At 45.3% G+C, this 19,515-nt stretch overlaps 1 protein-coding gene and 1 long non-coding RNA gene across 4 annotated transcripts in view; one reads left to right on the top strand and one right to left on the bottom strand.

Annotated features, from left to right (window-relative positions):
- Nucleotides 1–15,583, top strand: part of LOC309520384 — a 119,832-nt gene extending 104,249 nt beyond the window's left edge. Inside the window, exon 3 of the long non-coding RNA XR_014214245.1 lies at nucleotides 14,395–15,583. This is a non-coding gene — a long non-coding RNA (uncharacterized lncRNA). The remainder of the gene's footprint in view (nucleotides 1–14,394) is intronic.
- Nucleotides 1–19,515, bottom strand: part of NHEJ1 (non-homologous end joining factor 1) — a 121,490-nt gene that overhangs the window by 60,257 nt on the left and 41,718 nt on the right. The window lies entirely within an intron of this gene.

Consider the following 19,515-nt stretch of genomic DNA (forward strand, 5'->3'; position numbering starts at 1 on the left):
ACCAGGGATTAAACTAACCGCTTTCCAGTCCTGGAAGGAGTGGGGGGAGTGTTTGCGCGACACACCTACACACTGCAGGTGTGTCACGACACATCGTCTGGAAAGCTCTGTGCTAAGGGGTAAACATATCAGCACAAAGGGCTAGAGAACAAAAGTAGTAGTGTGTTGGTGGGAAGAGGTGAAGAAAGCAAGGGAGCAGCACTTTCTCAGTAGTGATCAACTGTTAAGCTGAATGTGTCAATGAATAGTAAGTGGTCTCTGTGCAAATGGGGAAGATGCATTTTATTGATTTTCACTTTATTACTTTCTATGCCAGTTTTCATTATGAATACTTCCAGGGTTTACAATAATTGTTAATTGGCAATGGACAAGTAAAACACATGCCTGCAAATGTTCACTTTTTAAAGTTCTTTATTGAATTAATAGTATAACATTAAAACAAAATGCATCACACTTGACCCCATGATACACCTATGCCCACACCATTAAGAGTCTGCATCAAAAACTTTGGGCACACACTAGAGTGCGTAAGAAACTAAAACAAGAGAGCAGCTCAGCAAACAGCTGCTTGTTAAGTTAAAATTAAACTCTGCACAAATATTGACCTATGGAGGGGAAACAAACTGGTTGCAATATATTTTCAAGCTTTATAAATGGGGATGACCATATCTGCCTTATGTGCCTCGTCAGTTGGTTGTGCAAAGGCTGAAGTGCCACCAGCACATGGTGAGAGTGTGAGGGACTGTGAGGTGCAGGAGGACAGCAGCAGCCTACTCAGTTGCAGGTCAGTGTATCCTTCCTTTTGGCAATGAGAAGGTGCAGAACCTCCAACTTTTGTTAGATGCTGCAGAAGGGCTGAGCCAGCAAGAAAAATTACTCTGTGTTCTGTGGAAGACTCAGTGACATCACAGCCCTAGGGTTGTTTCATCATATTCGTCACCCCACACATCAGATGTGGGGAACCTTTTTTAAACTCAAGGACCACATGGGGACTGCATACCAGAAGTGGGAGTGGCAAAAGTGGGTGTGGCCACACACACCACTCTTCATCCTCCATGCAGGCAAGAGGAGTGCATAGGTGTGGACAGAGAGGCCAGGGAGGGGATACATTTGGCTCCTGGGCAGAAGGTTCACCACCCCTCCCACACCTGAAGCAGATCAGGAAAATATTTTCCTATAGATCAGTGGTTCCCAGAATGCACCCAAGGGGTCTGTGACACCATTCCTTTCCTCCCCCTAACCAACCAGAAGTCGCGCCTTGGTTGTCAAACATTTCGGAAGCCAAATGGTCTTCTGGAATGGATTACAGTACATTCGACAACCAAGGTTTGACTGTATTGGCCAAAACTGGTTTTGAATTCACAGCGTGATAACAATTTTGACCCAGCAATACACAGCACTATATTGCTCCTCACGCAAGGGAAAGCAGGGCAGCTGATTTCAAGGCACCACTGATATCGCATGATGATCTCAGCAGATAATGCTGTTGATCTGAGCTGCCTACCTTTACGCTGAGGGAGACCAGGGCAGCCAATAACACTGCAGCCTCCCCTCAGGCTGAGGGAAAACAGCCAATTGCAAGGTGCTGCCTTTCCCTCACACTGACAGAGAACAGGGCAGCTGACTGTCTTCACTTCAAGGTACCGTGGCACTACCTTCCGCTGGCACTGAGGCAGACCACCTTTTCTTAGGCAGCAGGAAAGCAGCCTCCGCCACAGTGGATGTGCATCTTCGCTGGTGTGCCACTGCGGGCTGCTCCGCTGATGGTGGCTTGATGCACCCCCCATCCCCATCCCCACCCACTCAAACCATGCGGTGGAGGTTACTCTACTCTGCTTCCTCTCCTCCCCCCCACCCATCCAGTGTGGTGTAGTGGTTAAGAGCGGTAGTCACGTAATCTGGGAAACCGGGTTCGCGTCTCCGCTCCTCCACATGCAGCTGCTGGGTGACCTTGGGCCAGTCACACTTCTGTGAAGTCTCTCAGCCCCACTCACCTCACAGAGTGTTTGTTGTGGGGGAGGAAGGGAAAGGAGAATGTTAGCCGCTTTGAGACTCCTGAAGGGGAGTGAAAGGCGGGATATCAAATCCAAACCCCCTCTCCGTGGCTGCTCCTTCCCTCCTCCCCATGCCTGATCTTCAATTTCAGACATCATGATATATCTGAATATCACCATGTTTAGCTGCTGATATATCACAATGTTGAAAACCAGATATCGTTCAGCCCTCATCTGTTTTTTAGTATACGTAAAATCCTTTGCTTTTTAGGGGCTACCCCACATTTTGTTCAAAAAAATGCTTTGCAGAGGTAATCACCATAGCGTTATTAAAATTTTCAAAAGCAGGGGGTCAGTGGTTTGGCTTTGAAAAATAGGGGGTCCTAATTGGGAACCATTGCCATAGATGACAAAATTATCTCAACACCTTATGAGTAGCTCTCTGCAAATGTACCATTTTGCCCCAAGAGTGGTTCTAGCCTGATCACAGAGCTCTATTGTAGTTTATCAATATATCATAACTGCAATACTGAACAAATAAGCCTCGTTTTGTAAGTTACTGTGGAAAAAAAGCTTTTGAGCTAAGTATGACAGGATATATAAAAATGCATTTTTAAAAAATGTAAATTGCCTTCCGCATATCTGCCCAGTCACAGCAGAACTTCAGAAACAAAGGACGCTCTGGGTTGAATAAAGTTTAATAAGCAAACCACGCTCAGCTTTTGAATAACATTGAACATGTACGAAAATCACTACCACCCGTTTTTATATTGCATCCTTCCAGCTCTAATTTGAACTTTAGACACTGACAGAGAGAGACAGTTCTAGGGTTACTGCCCCCCTAACTGACTGAAGAAAGTGAGGCATTCACAGTTTCTTCTTCTGATTCCTGCCCCCTAGTGCAGAGGCATCTCATGGGCATCAGAATAAGCTGGATCCAACCTCCCCAAAGCACCTGGGGTCTGAGGTTTGATTCACACAATCACTTAGGACACATTTTCATTTTGCGCCAATTCTCTTGGGGGAGGGGTCAGGCTATTATTTGTTTATTACATTTATAGGTGTAGTGGTGGTGTTGTGGCTAGAGCCTCAGCTTTGAACTGGGGAGGCCTGGGTTCAAATTCCTACCCTTCCATGAAGTTCATGAGGTTACCTTGGGCAAATTTCTATCTCTGTTTGATCCACCTCACAGGTTTGTTGCAAGGATAAAGGGGAGGAGGGGAAATAACCACATTTGTTGCCTTACGCTCCTTAGAGGTAAGGCAAGACCTAAATTCAGTCTATCAGTCAATCAATAACCCTGCTTTTTCCAAAGGAACCCACAGAGATGTACGCAGTTCTCCACCAAGACACATACATTTTATTTTCATAAAGACCCTGTGAAGTAGGTTAGCCTGAGAAAGAGAAAGAATACGACTGACCCAAAGTCACCCAATAAGCTTCATTGCTGAGTGGGGCTTTAAACATGAAACTTCCCAATCATAGTCAGACACTCTGACCACTATGCTGCATGTTGTTGTTTAGTCATTTAGTTGTGTCCGACTCTTCATGACCCCATGGACCAGAGCACGCCAGGCACTTCTGTCTTCCACTGCCTCCCGCAGTTTGGTCAAACTCATGTTGATAGCTTCGAGAACACTGTCTAACCATCTCGTCCTCTGTCGTCCCCTTCTCCTTATGCCCTTAATCTTTCCCATCATCAGGGTCTTTTCCAGGGAGTCTTCTCTTCTCATGAGGTGGCCAAAGTATTGGAGCCTCAGCTTTCAGATTTGTCCTTCCAGTGAGCACTCAGGGCTGATTTCCTTAAGAAGGAACCCCTGACCATTAGGTCCAGTCGTGGCTGACTCTGGGGTTGCGGCGCTCATCTCGCTTTATTGGCTGAGGGAGCCAGTGTACAGCTTCCGGGTCATGTGGCCAGCATGACGAAGCCGCTTCTGGTGAACCAGAGCAGCGCACGGAAACGCCGTTTACCTTCCCGCCAGAGCGGTACCTATTTATCTACTTGCACTTTGACGTGCTTTCGAACTGCTAGGTTGGCAGGAGCAGGGACCGAGCAACAGAAGCTCACTCCGTCATGGGGATTCGAACCGCCGATCTTCTGATCGGCAAGTCCTAGGTTCTGTGGTTTAACCCACAGCGCCACCCACGTCCCATAGTAAGAAGGGATAGGCTATGCTAAAAGCACACTCAACGAAGGGCTCATTTTTTTATTATTAAAAAAAGTCATCACAGCTTTCAGAAGAGGCGCCAAACATGTGAGCTGGTCCAAAATTTCATCTTTCTTGGCAGACAAGACTGAGTTCTGACAGAAAATGCACATCTCAGAGTGATATTGGGGGGCTATGGAGGCAGGAGGATGATGCTGGGGGTGAAAGATTCACAAAGGACAAGCGGGACTGTGTATTGCAGGGGGCTGCACAGCCAGGAAGAAGGAGGATAAAAAGCTCACATAGCTTTGGGACAGGAGGGAGTTGTATGCTATTTTCTGGATGAGAAGATTGGAGAAGAGGGCTGCATTTCACATATTGATTCTAAAGACCCAGCCAAAATGTAGGGCTACAGATCTCTAGTTCTACTTAACTCCCTAACTGACAGCTTTCTTCTTTAGGTATTTGCTTTATGCCTGGCTATTTTATTTCTAATTGTAGCTACCCACTTCCCCTCTGAACCAGGATGGGATTTTGACCAAAGCAACCATCTTTTGCAATTGTGGCTTTCTGGTTGTCTAGTAAACCCTCCCAATTATTGTTCACATTTCCCTAGTGAAAATCTGCCTTTCCAGCGCATTTGGCTGGTGATGTTTCCAAACCCATCTCCAGGAAATCTGCCCTTTCAAAGCCCCAAATAGTTGCTAGCTGGCTTGAAACCAGCATCAGGTAATGACTGGAAGCTACATGCTACAACCAAGTCACTGTTACTTGCTAAGACAAGGCAAGAAATGGAGCTAACATAAATGGGTTGTCAGCCTTCATATGTACAGCTTGCTGTTATCCATCTATCAGAGGATGCTTTGCACCACCTATATGTTGATCCCCATGAAAACATAAAATGGATAGGACTTGGCAAGGATATTTCTTGAAAAAGAAATGTGAAGAATTCCATAGATTAGACCAGTTAGAACTGGACTACAGAACATCTCAATTAAATTGCTGCCTCCAAGAAGCAGAGACCTGAAATGTGAGTAGGTAGCAATCTGTTCTTTACTCTTTCAAAACATTTAACTCTGTTTTGGATTTTTAAGATGGGGCAATTTGGAGAGACTTAATCTTTTTCCAGTGTTTCTTTGGGTTTCTCCATGTGCTCTCCCAACTCGTAAAAAAGCAAACCCCAAAACCTCAGTTCCTGATTCCATAAAATACAATAAATAGGCATACAATATATTTTGGCCGATGTAAAACTTGTGGAGAAAGACCGGAGAGGCAAAATGGAAGGCTCTAATCCAACTAGCACTAGTCATGATTAAGGCCCAGTGAAAGCAATGCAACTCAACTGGGAGAAACTCAATATGGTAAGAGACAGAGTATCGGACTAGGAGTGTGGAGATCTAGGTTTATATCCCCACTTGGCCATGAAGTGTGGAGTGTGGAGATCTAGGTTTATATCCCCACTTGGCCATGAAGCATACTGGGTAACTTTGAGCTAGTCATATATTCTGCCTCACAAGGTTGTTATAGGGACTGAAGGGATCAGAGGAAAGAACCTTGCAAACAATCCTAAGATCCTTGGAGGAAGAGAGATAAAAATGTGATAAATGAGCAACATAAAATGAGTCACAACTTGTTCCATTGCTTTCAATGGAATTTCACTGAAGCTCAATTCAAGTCATATCCTTAAGTTATGCTAGTGAAGTTATAGAAATTTTAAATGGTGTACGTGCTAATGAAAGTCCCCAATCCAGTTAATGTTTGTCACAACAAAGGTCCACTGATAATGGACAGTTTAGGTAGTCTAGAAAGAAAGATATCGAGATTAATCCAGTTTCTAGGTTCTCTTACGGTTTCTCTCGTCAGCACAAAGTTAAACTAACAAAATGGTCATTACAAGCAAAAACAATTCTATTGGAGATAATGGAAAGCTCCAGATACTACCCTCCCCAGCTCCATTTCCACCCTAGCCACACTGGGAAACAAGATTCAACTAACTCAGTAGCCAATCATGGTGCAGGACCCAGAGTATATAGTTTATCAGATTCTTCACAGATATATTCTGCCTACTCATGACATAAGCATACCGTACAAAGAACCACAACTCTACTGGGCACCCCTACACAAGAAAGCAAAGGGACACAGGTAGCTTATCTGAAACTGATACAGTATTATTTTAGTGGTCATCTCTGCAGTGTCACATGTGGATTCTGCACCTGCAGAGAGCTCACCCTAGGAACATTTTTATGGAACATTTTTATGATCTCTGCGTAGTTCCACATAAGGCTGACTGTTCAGCTATGCAGGGCCAGTTCAAGACATTTTGGCACCCAAGATGAACCACAAAATGCCGCTCCCCTCTTCACTAGGGAAGAAGGGGTGAATGATCTACGACAAGAACAAGGAAGGAATAAAGATCTACATCAGGATCTGCTGCCCCTGTGGATCCTGCCGCCTGAGGCAGACGCTTAATCTTGCCTCATGGGTGGGCCAGCCTTGCAGCTCTGTACCCAGTGGAGGGTGCAGGGAAACTCAGGAAAGTAGTTTATGAAAAGCACCTCTACTAAACGTTACATCTGCTCTGGCATGTACATGCTTACTGAGCATAGTGCTTCACAGAGGTGAAGTGCTTCACGAAAGTGGAAGGTGTGAACCATATAGCAGCTTTACCCAAGTCAGTTATGAAAATACCCCAGCAACTTAATTTATTCCCAGTGCACTCCATTATTATTAATCCTGGTGAGATATACCTTGCTACTGACTGAGATAGGGTGGGAAACAATAACAAGGCCTGCAGACAAAACATTAACCAGGGGGAGGAGAACCTGGAGGGAGCTAGGTCAGGGGCCAGCAAACTTTTTCAGCAGGGGGCCGGTCCACTGTCCCTCAGACCTTGTGGGGGGCCGAACTAGATTTTGGGAAAAAAATAAAAATGAACGAATTCCTATGCCCTACAAATAACCCATAGCATTTTAAATAAAAGGACACATTCTACTCATGTAAAAACATGCTGATTCCCAGACCGTCCACGGGCCGGATTTAGAAGGCGATTGGGCCAGATCCGGCCCCCAGGCCTTAGTTTGCCTACCCATGGGCTAGGTAAACTGAAAGGCCCTTGGGGCCTGACAAAGGCAGACTGTTGTCAATGTGAGACCAAGAAGCATCGCTTGGAACTTAAAAGATTTGTGGCAAGGGCGCATAAGCACAATTTTGTGTATGTCAGTTTCCATGTATAGATGAAAATCTAGACTTTAAATGTCACAGAAGGCATGCCAACTAATTTTCCATCCAAATCACCCCAGATAAGTTATTCTACTAATTTGCACCCCACCACATATTATCCCAAGTCATTTCTTCTTCCCCAGTTTCCCAACAGATCCGACGCTAAATCAATTCAGTTCCCTCTATTCACTATCCTCAAATTCATTTATTTCCCAAAATTCATTACCCAGCCAGAAATACCCAGGCACTAAGGAAAATATTCAGTCCCACCCCTGGCAATGCCAGTGGTAAAGTCACTAGTCCATATGCTAATCAATCTTATAAGCTATAGCCAATAAACTATAGCACTGGCGGATAAGGGATTTGCCAGCTCTTTTTTCTTGATAGTCTATAGTGTCCTCAGCCCTGAAGAATTTACAATTGAGGTGGGCCAAGAGGTTAGAAGTTAGAAGAGAAAGCAGAAGGGGAGAAGAAATCAAAGGAGATAAGTAAAAATAATGGGAGAAATGGCAATATATCTGAGGTGCACCATAGCTGATTTCTAATGGGCAAATGATTGTGTGTGCTTTACCTGCTGGATTTCCAACCTTTAGGCTTGCCAGAGATCTCAAAACCCCCAGCTAGGCATGCTTCTGCACATTTAGCAAACATACAACATAAAAATCAACAGAGGGGATTGTATGGCATGGGGAGTACACTAGATGACCTTCAAGGCCCTTCTAACTTTTATCATTCTGTGTGGATAGTACTGGTTGCTTGTTGGATTCTTGCAATGTGGAACAGTAGATCCAACTGCATGATAGCTTCAGTTCCACAGATTTCACGTCTATTCAAGCAAACAGACAAATCTGGGAGCTAGGTCCACTCCTCTCCCACTGACAGCCATCTGGCTCCAAGGTAGTGGTGAAGCTGGAACTCACCACAGCACAGAACTCCATGCCATATCAATATTGCCTAAATAATGTGTCTGTTGAGGGTGTAGTCCTTAGCGGCTGTAATTTTCTGGCATTTTGGAGCTGAGTGAACCTTAATATAACATATTACAGTGGTGCCTCGCAAGACGAAAATAATCCGTTCTGTGATTCTCTTCATCTAGCGGTTTTCTCGTCTTGCGAAGCAAGCCCATTGACGGATTAGCGGATTAGCGCTATTAGCGGCTTTTAGCGGCTTATCTGCTGATCGGATCAGCTGATAAGCGGCTTAGCGGCTTAGAAAAAGGGGGGGGAACCAGCAGGAACGCGCAAGACATTGTCGTCTTGCGAAGCAAGCCCATAGGAAATTCGTTTTGCGAAGCACCTCCAAAACGGAAAACTCTTTCGTCTAGTGAGTTTTCCGTCTTGCGAGGCATTCGTCTTGCAGGGCACCACTGTAAATGGAAAGGATTTTTTGTAAATTGAATTTATTACTATAAGGAATTCAAGGTGGCATAGGTGATAGTCTTCCTCTCCATTTTATTATCATAACAACCCCATGAGGTAGGTTAGACCAGTGTTTCCCAACCTTTTTCTGGCCATGGCCCCCTTCCAACCTTCCTTCCTTCCTGTGGCCTCCCATAGGCATAGCCAAGGGGGGCAGAGGGGAAGCTGCCCCCCTATAAATACAAATCAATACAAATCTGAGGTTCTGCCCCCCCAACAAAAATCCTGGATATGCCCATGCCTCCCATCCTACCAGTAGAAAGGTAGGTATTTAAATGTTTTGTTTGTAAATAGAACATGTTTTATTTATAATTTTTATAATTTATACAAAATACAATTACATGAAGCAGAAAAACAGAATCGTGGAGTTGGAAGGGACCCCCAAGTGCCATCTTTCTAGTGCAACCCCCTGCAATGTAGGGAACTCAGCTAAAGCATCAATGACAGATGGCAATCCAACCTCTGCTTAGAAATCTCCAAGAAGGAGAGTCCAGAACCTCCCAAGGGAGATCCATCTTCCATGTATTATAAAAAGTAAACAGCACTTATTTGACCCCAGTGATTTGACATAGAGGGGGAAACCTACAGACACAGTTCAAAAGGCGCACAGGGAATTTTCAAAAGCAAGTGGTCCTCACTGACCTGCTGCAAAAAGATCTTGTCATCTGGAGGAGCCCGGGCTGCCTAGATAAAGCACCATAGCCCCCCACACCCTTACCTGGTAGAAAGGCCCACTGAACTCAGTGCAGCTTTCTTCTGAGTAGACACTTAGTTATTTACTAGATGCAAGTCAGCAGCACCAGACAACCCTGCTCAGCTAGGTGCTAGGGTAGATTTCACCCCATGTCTTACAGAGCCAGGCTAACACTGCCGACATGCCCTATGCCCCGTGGCAACATCCGAAGGCCCTGATCCACTAGTCGCTGGGGTGAACTGCACCCTGCGCCTTGCAGAGTTAGGCCCACTGGGCCCAGCATTGGCAGCAGCAACAAGCAGCTCCTGTTTACCCAGCCCTACCCATTGCCACTCCACCACTGTACTTACCTGACCTGGTTCCGGATTACTGGTCAAAACAGGAGCCTTAACAATTGCCTTCTCCCACCAGAAACAAACCAGGACTGCTCCAAGAAAACACATGTGGCAAAAAGGAGTGCTAGTCCCTGGTGGACCACTCCCTTACCCACTTGTGATTAGCCAAGCAGATAGCCAGCCAATCAGGATTTTAAAAGTGTGCATGTGTTTCCCCCCCCCCCTTCACTTTTCACTTCTGTGGCCCCCTAGCCTCGTGCTGTGGTCCCCCATTTATGCATTTTTCACCTATGGCCCCATTAGAATATTCTGGGGGCCCCAGGGGCCATATGGCCCCTGGCTGAGAAACATTGGGTTAGACTAAGAGACATTAAGTGGCCATGTCACCCAGCAAATTTCATGGCCGAATGAGGATTTGAACTGTGATCCTAGTCCAGCACTCTAACCACTACACCACACTGACTCTTTATCAGACACACCCTGCTACAAAGACAATTTCCTCTTTAATATAATTTAGCTGCGTAACTCTCTCACACACACATATATATAAAATTACTGCCCATTATCTTTCAATGCCTTAACCCAGGAGTAGCCAATGGTGTGCCCTCCAGATGCTGTTGGATTCCAAGTCCTATCAGCCCCAGCCAGCGTGGTCAATAATTGGAGGTTATCACCACTGGCTACCCCTGCCCTAACCATAAACCTATTTAGCCAGGAGCAAGCCCTACTGATTTCAATAGAAATAGTTTCCTAATGAGTATATGAATGACAAGCACATGAATCTCTTTTGCAAACAGAGTGGCCATTAAACCATGACCGAGTGAGACAAAAAAAAGAGAGACAGCAGTAGGTGTAAAAGGACAGCAGAAGAAGCCCACCTCTTGTAGTACTCTAGTCTTCCCCAAGACCAAGCTCTGTTTATGCCTCTGGAGAAAGTTCCTATCCATAGGGAGTAAATGTGCTCCCCCACCTCATTACCAAAGCTCCTGTACACCACCACTCCTCTAATCCAGCGGGTAGGTCCTGACCTCTATTAGTAATATGGCCTACAAAAAGGTGTGTACATGTATGTGTGCATATGTAACACATGCACAAAAGGCATGTGCATGTATGTGTAACCAGGAGGAGTTCCTCCCATTAAGCATGCCCCAGGCCTTGTGCCATTCAAGAGCCAGTGGGGGTGGCAGTGCAGGAAGATACAGCCTGCATGAAGCGAGGAGATGCTTTGCTATCCCAGGCCTCGGAAATCCTGAATAGAGTCTTATTCAGGCTGAAGCAAAACTCTGTGAAACACACAAGAATCCTTTGAGTAATGGGCGTGCGGGAAAGAGGCTTCTATAATTACCAGCAACTGTTTGAGACGCATGCTGCCCAGAGACATGTACTGTGCAAAACCACTTGAAAAGGGGCCTCGTAGGAAAGGCAAAGCCTGGGGATTTTTTTTCTCAAGGAGTCCATCATGTAAGGATCCCGGCCGTTCCAAAATAATTCTGCCATATTAAAAAAACCCTCCAAAACCTCAACTTAATCGCTTTGTCCCGCTGGGACTGGTGAGCCTTGTGAAGGGGAGAAGGGAAACAAAATCGGCTTCCAATTAGAGACTAATCCCAAAGTAAAGCCCGGGAGCTATTACAGAGCCAAAAGGCAGGCATACTGTACAAGCAGCGCAGGCAGGGGAAAAGGAAAAGAGAGAGTCAGGTCTATTTGCATTAGGCATAGCCTTAGCCACTCTGCTCATGGAGGTTGAGAACAGGGCCTACTCCAGCTCCCTGCGCCTCTGCCCCCCCCCCGAATTGGACCTGGTACCAAATAGCTGTTTACAGTCAAGGCAGCCAGCAGGTCCAGAGACTCCAGACTAACTCAATGGAGAAACTTCCAGGGATCTCAAATCAAGACTGGAAGTGAGCGAAAGCTTTACAAAAGTAGTACAGTTAGAAGCACAACCTCTTCAGTCCTCAAAATCTGTTTTGAGGACTGCTGTGGGTTCAGAAACTGTTTTGTGTACTGCTGTGGGTTCAGAATGGCAGCATGGGAGACACATGACTGGAGGGTGCAAGAAGGAGCCCCAAACCACTTTGTGAGAGTGTGCACCGAGAGAGCAGACAATGTTAACTTTGGACGTTGGAGAGAAGCCTGCAACAAGGTACTTATAGCAGCTTAGGATTCCTTGTCACTTTTGGCAACTGAAGAATCCAGTGAAGAATCAATAAAGGAGAAGCTTTCCCCCCCCCCCATCCCCTCTCTGTGTGAAAACCAGAAAATAGAGCAACATCCTTCCACAGTAACACATCAAGCCTGAAGCAATTACCAGCCTGATGTTAGGTTTAGAGGGCAGAAAGGTCACAGCAGATAGTAGAGGGAGAGCACGTTCAGATCCCTGTCACCCATGAACCTCACTGAATATTCTTGGCTCCATTATAACAGACCTCACAAGTTTATTGTGAAAATTAGAAGTAACCATGTACGTATATCACCCTGAACTTCTAGGAGAATGGGCAGGATAAAAATGTAACAATGAGGTAACAAAAGGCAACGATCTGAACAGAGGAGCATGTTGTGAAGTGGGTAGGAATCCACCTCTCCAAAGTGACCAAAGGAGTTCCTAAACTGACACAACACAATACAACCACAGCAGTGAAACTAGGTTTTATGAGGAGAAAAGTCCCCAGGCTAATCATCCTTCTGGCTCAGGAGTTCCTGCTTTAGTGTGACAGGCCCAACCACAAACGATCAAGTCACCACACCTTTTAGTCACTCCTGTCTGTGCGGAGCTGTGTTCTACTATCAAACAGGAAAACAAAGCCAGAGCAGTAAAGGAGAAGACAGGGTTAGAGTCAGAGGGGAGTTACCCTTTCTACTGCACAAACCCTATGCTCCTTCTAGTGTGGTGTAGTGGTTAAGAGCGGTAGTCTCGTAATCTGGGGAACCGGGTCCGTGTCTCCGCTCCTCCACATGCAGCTGCTGGGTGACCTTGGGCTAGTCACACTTCTCTGAAGTCTCTCAGCCCCACTCACCTCACAGAGTGTTTGTTGTGGGGGAGGAAGGGAAAGGAGAATGTTAGCCGCTTTGAGACTCCTTAAAGGGAGTGAAAGGCGGGATATCAAATCCAAACCCTTCTCTTCTTCTTCTTCTAATGATTTGTGCATTCTTGGTGTGTGTGGATGCCCTTTCAGCAAAATATCATGGAAGTTTTATGGTACCCCATCCATGCTCAAATGCATGTCACAGTCCCTTTTTTTGAAGTCTTGCCTTTCAAGGATGTGCCTCCAAGTCTACTTGCCAGCAATTCAATCTGTAAATGCTTCCTATCACCAGCAGGAGGCTTCACCTCCCAGGCACAGTAAATGGGAGTTGAGGTTAAACCTGAAAGCAATCGTTTTTGCTGCTCTTGGTTTGCTCTCTCTGCATCAAGGGGCCAGCCCAAAGCCTTAGAATCATGGGGCACAGCCTTGAGGGGCAAGATCAGATTTGGAAGAGAGACAATCAACAAGGCAGGGAGAACGGAAAGTAGGGAGAAAAGGCTGTCTGAGGTTGCACAGTCTTTTCCGCTCTCTCGCAGCTCATGGTCTGGGGCCCGTCCAATGCAAAGCCAGCATCTCACCGTGGGTAACCACCAATGCCAGCACCCAAATGATTTATCCCCCTCTCTGTCCGGGGGCTGCTTTATGAGCTGTGCAGCCATGCAGTTCTATAAAGGATAGGCTTGTGTTGCTTGGTCTCCTGACCCCCATGTGGCCATACACCTCCCCCTCTTCTCTCACAGCACCCTACGCTATAATGGAAACCCCTTAGCCCACAAAAGAACAGTAAACAGCGCAGGGAATAGCACGTGGTGGGACATGACAGGCTGAGGCATGCTCACCTTGAGAGCCGCAGGCAAATCCAGGCATTGGGGGCTTGACCCAGGCGAATAGCTTGGATGGAGGGTGGGTAGCCATAGAAGAAATGGGTGGTAATTCCTGAGCAAGCAAGGGCCCCAAACCTGGTAAGAAGAGGAAGCTGAGGTGGTCGTGAGACTGGAAATTGGAGAGGGAGCCATAGTCAGATAAGGTTCACTGAGAGCAATCCAAATACTGAAGTTTTGTGGTAAGGCACAGCTGGACTCCTATCTTTCCTCACAACAAAGCAGAGTTTGGGGTCCTGCAAGAGACAATGCTGTGCCTGGTCTGCACTGTGAATTCAAGAAGGCCTTACCTCCCATCCTGACATTCCTCCAGCCAAGAAAGAAAGCCACCCTCACTTTCTCAGTTCTTTGTTCAGGGCCCCTGTGTTTCCCTTCCTAAAGCACATTGCATTCAGAAATGGCTGGTTTTTTCTACACTAAGCAAAATATGTGTCAGTGCAGCCTCCTGCTGGCTGCTCATCACAGGTTGCAGAATTCGACCATCTCTTCTACCATCCATATTCCCTAGACATCTCTTGCTCACACTATCAATATACACCTGGCCTGTTTATAATAAGCTAGAGGGAGGAGGGCATGACAGAAGAAAGCACCTTAAAGATCACATAAGAAGTCAAATTCCGTACCAAGGAAAATCCTTGGAGGGAAACCTGTAAAGAGGCCATTCTTCTATATTATTTACACAGCGACAAGGGTGATCAACTCTAAACCATTCTTTGGACAAAATAAAGAGCTGCAAGAAATCTTGAAGGAAACTAACAATAGGTTGGAGCCAAGACCCTGGAAGAAAAAAGAGACAGTGGAGGAACCATAGCTTTGCACACAGACCATCCCAGTTTCATTCCATGGCATTGCAGCATGAGGCTAAGAGCAGATGAAGGGAATGACCCCTGCCCGAGATCCTGGCAAAGTATCGCCAGTACTGGGCTAGATGGGTAAATAGTTTAACTTAGTATAAGGTAACTGCCTATGTTCATAAGGCATTGCCCCAAAATTGTATTGATATTGTCAAGTTAAATTTATTACCCATCCTTCACTAGCAGATCCCAGGATGGGTTACTACAATCTCAAATTCAATATTGAAAACAGGTAAAACGAATCACAATCACAGGAATAGGGTGGGTCTCAAAACACATATCTCAGTTGTCAAAAGCCAGGGCAAATAGGTGTGTCTTCAGGATATGATGAAGTGCCAGATGCACCACTGTGGGGAGGAAATTCCATAACCTAGCAACTGCTACTAAAGGTGCCCTCTCAGGCCACCACAACCCAAGCTTCAGAGGGCAATGGAGCCATCAAAAGGGTCCCCTCTGTTGACAATAACACCCAAGAGAGTCTGTAAACAAGAGACAGTATCTCAGAAATTGGGGGTCTAAGTCATCTAAGGCTTTAAACACTAACAAGAGCATCTTCAACTGGGCCTGGAAACAGACTGGTAACCAATGCAGATAAAGCTGGTTTTTTTAAAACAAACTAAATCTCCAAGAAGTTTGAAACCTGTCACACTCCCATCACTCTGTTTTTGACTGGCATCAGACAGGCAGGAGACAATATATGTGGGTGCCTGCACTAGAGATGGTCCAGCAGAAACCTCTGGGCACTGGCATACAAGTGGCAAATATTCCATCAGGACAGAGGAAAACAAAAGCATCTCACGACTGCAAAGCCCTAGATCCTAGCTCATATGGGCCACGTGGCAGCAAGACAGCTCCCCTGAGGCCTGGCCTAGCCAGCCAGTGTGTCGTCCCCAAGCGCGTTCTGACACTGATAGAGAGGGGGAGAGAAGAGAGCCTTGTTCTTGGGCCAAGACTGAGCCGATTCAGGCACCATCTCCCCCGGGCTTTCTTGGGAGAAACGTGTCTCTGTAACAGCTGTGTCTGTAAAATGTATGGAAATGCCAATAAAACCTGTATCAAAAAGTATATGGATATGGATGGATATATATATATATATATATATAACTATGAAATTAAGAGTACACAGGGAATTCAGCAAGGCTGCTTCCCTCGGAGCCGTAAACACCCCAAACAAGAGGCCAAGCAAAGTCACTGCGTCCAGTAGCTAAAAGGAGCAGCTCAGACAGCCAGGCGCTCCCAGGGATTGGGAGGAGGCAGGGGGGGTAGGCATATATTCAGTAGGTTGATGGGAGAAGTCTGTGGGTTGGATATGGCTGAAGTATAGAAGCAGACAGGCAAAGGGGAATTGAAGGTGATATCCTCTGCCTACCTTGTCACCACTTTGCTCCAAGAGGATTCCTATAATCATTTTGCACTCACCTCTTGCCCCAGCATTACTAAGGCAAACAATAAAACAGAGGGAGGGAACATTTTTCAGCCCAGGGGCCACATTCCCTTCTGGGCAATGTGGTGGGCAGGGCCACAGACAAAAGTAGGCAGAGTATGAAATATTAATTTTAACTTTGCATAGCTGATTTACACACACACACACACACACACACACACACGGCTCGCTCTCTATCCTCTACCCAGGCAAGCAAGGAGCATGATCAGAGTTCAAGGACACGTTCCAGCCAGGCAAAAAAATTAAGGGAGACTACAAAGCAGGGCTGGTTAGGGGTGGTGCTTTGGAGGAGGGTCTGTGGCCTGAAGAGTCTCAAGAACCAGATAAAGAAGACTGAGGTTCCCCCATTCCTGCTATAAAAGTTCTGAGAAGCATGGTTATGAGGGAAAACCCACAGATGCAATATGGTATCGCTTGCCCAAGGAGAATATAAAGCTGCAGTTGTTAAAGTTGCCCAGTTGTAAGGAGAAAAAGACAAAGCCTATAGCCTCAGGGCCAAAACAAAATATCAAAGTGTAAGGATGGGAGTAGTATGTAGCTGTAAAATAGGAGCAAGCCAACTTAACTCTCTTTACAACAGCAGATACCAGAAATGTTTACAAGCGACTTGGGGTCTGGGCTAGATGGACTGCAAACTTCTCCCAGCAGGACAGCAAAAGAGTGAGTGACTGAGGTGATTGTGGTTAATCACTATGGCAGTTATGAAGTTTGGGGTGAGCCAAAGGAAATTGGGGTAGCTGATTTAACAAAAAGATTAACTCTTCCCTAAGTAACATCTTTATCAACATCTTTATCAACATCTTTATCAACGACTTGGATGATGGACTCAAGGGCATCCTGATAAAATTTGCAGATGACACCAAACTGGGAGGGGTGGCTAACACCCCAGAGGACAGGATCACACTTCAAAACGACCTTGACAGATTAGAGAACTGGGCAAAAATAAACAAGATGAATTTTAACAGGGAGAAATGTAAAGTATTGCACTTGGGCAAAAAAAATGAGAGGCACAAATACAAGATGGGTGACACCTGGCTTGAGAGCAGTACATGTGAAAAGGATCTAGGAGTCTTGGTTGACCACAAACTTGACATGAGCCAACAGTGTGACGCGGCAGCTAAAAAAGCCAATGCAATTCTGGGCTGCATCAATAGGAGTATAGCATCTAGATCAAGGGAAGTAATAGTGCCACTGTATTATGCTCTGGTCAGACCACACCTGGAGTACTGTGTCCAGTTCTGGGCACCACAATTCAAGAAGGACACTGACAAACTGGAACGTGTCCAGAGGAGGGCAACCAAAATGGTCAAGGGCCTGGAAACGATGCCTTATGAGGAACGGCTAAGGGAGCTGGGCATGTTTAGCCTGGAGAAGAGGAGGTTAAGGGGTGATATGATAGCCATGTTCAAATATATAAAAGGATGTCACATAGAGGAGGGAGAAAGGTTGTTTTCTGCTGCTCCGGAGAAGCGGACACGGAGCAATGGATCCAAACTACAAGAAAGAAGATTCCACCTAAACATTAGGAAGAACTTCCTGACAGTAAGAGCTGTTTGACAGTGGAATTTGCTGCCAAGGAGTGTGGTGGAGTCTCCTACTTTGGAGGTCTTTAAGCAGAGGCTTGACAACCATATGTCAGGAGTGCTCTGGTGGTGTTTCCTGCTTGGCAGGGGGTTGGACTCGATGGCCCTTGTGGTCTCTTCCAACTCTATGATTCTATGATTCTATGATTCTATAAGTATGGTCAAGCCAGGTGTGTTTGTGTATTATCAAGGAAATGCTGCAAGCATAAACTTTTGCAATCAGTGTAACGTGAGTGACTGTATGAACTCCACTCATATTGATTGGCAGTTCTTAGAGTCAGTGGGACAGCCATCTACCTGCCATGGGCTTTTTGTTTGCAGAATACTCTTCCACAACACCATTAAAGCACAAGGCAACAACATACAGTACTCTGTGCACTCACTCTCATCTACATAGAGCTAATGGACAGAGCAGCATTATTGCCCAGCTTTAGTTTCTCTCTTGGCTCCAGAGGAAATGACAGTATCAACCTACTTCTTGGACAAAACTAACAGTTCATATTGGTATTGAGAAATCAGCTCCCCTGATCAAATCTAGCTGGATCCTTGTCTCTCTTATTACAGGGAAGCCAAGATCCATACTGTCCAAAGATTGTCAGAGAGTTGACACTTGAGTTCCCTATTTCATAGAAACTCACAACAGAACTTCATTTTACCCACCATCCTATCTCCCAATAGAGTCATGCCCTCTCAGCAACCTCCTGTGGGAATCCCCAGTCCTGGAGGGAGAGGACATCATTGCTACAAGTAGCTCTACTCTTTGGGAGAGGCCAAGGGATTCTGTCTAGATCAATTCTTTGCAGGGGGATCACATTCACCCCGAGCAAAGAGGCCTCTCCTATTACAGCTAAATTCTCTCTTTTTTTAAAAAAAAAATGATATTTATTAAGAGTTTTAGAATAACAGAAAAAACAGAGAAGAAAAAGAAAGAGAAAAAACAAAAGAGAAACAATCCACAATCAAACAATACAAATTGATAAAAATCAAAATCAAAAAATAAAAACAAAGCACATAATGCAACACAATCAAAAGGCAAAAATAAGCCACAAAAATTTAAAAACAAATCCAATATTCTCAAATCCTTATCTGTCATTACCTTCTTTCTTTGACCTCCTCACTCCTCCCTTTTTTTGTATCCTAATTGTTAATAGTCACAGCAAATCCTTTCCATTTTTCATAATATTCTGTCATTACATTACCTTAATCTATTTTAACCTTATCTTACTATAAAAGACCCTAAAACTTAAATCTTATTTATACCAATTTCTCATAGCCATAAGATGTTCTTACATAATACTTTTAACATTTTTGCTAAAGTCAAATAATTTCATTCCAACATTTTTCTAACATCATCAATTTTATAGGGCAATCCTAATAATTTTTTCCCCTTTTCTTCCAATCTTCATCCAGCGTCTCTTCCTCCTGGTCCCAGGTTTTGTCAGTCCTTTCTATCTCATCAATCTAGCGCATTAACCTGGTAATCTTATGTCCGAGGCCCTTAAGTCTCTTCCATGTCCCTTCCGCGGCTCTTCTTCATATTTATACCTGTATTTTACTTTGTCTCCTGCTCCTTTCACTCATGGGAACTCCAACTTGACAGTGTTTTTGACCCTTCTCGACAGATCAATCCCTTTTCCATGCTCCACACTAAACTCCATGTGGTATTTAAAAACATGTTTCAAAGTCCCTCCAGAATTAAGAGCCCCCACAACCCCAAACATTTCACGGCCCATTGCCAGACTTGAAAAGTCCAAACATCTCTGCATAGGGGGGTCTATCCAACCCCCCATTTCCAAACCAAACCAAACTTTATCTTTCCAAATCTGGCCTTTTCCAAGTTCATTTGTCAGCTCCAAGTACTCATGTTTCTGCTGGGCCGCAGCTCCCGCCATCTCTGGCGCCCGAGGTTCAACAACATCCTCT

Source organism: Podarcis vaucheri (assembly GCF_965113315.1).
Source record: "Podarcis vaucheri genome assembly, chromosome: 1".
Lineage (NCBI taxonomy): Eukaryota > Metazoa > Chordata > Lepidosauria > Squamata > Lacertidae > Podarcis > Podarcis vaucheri.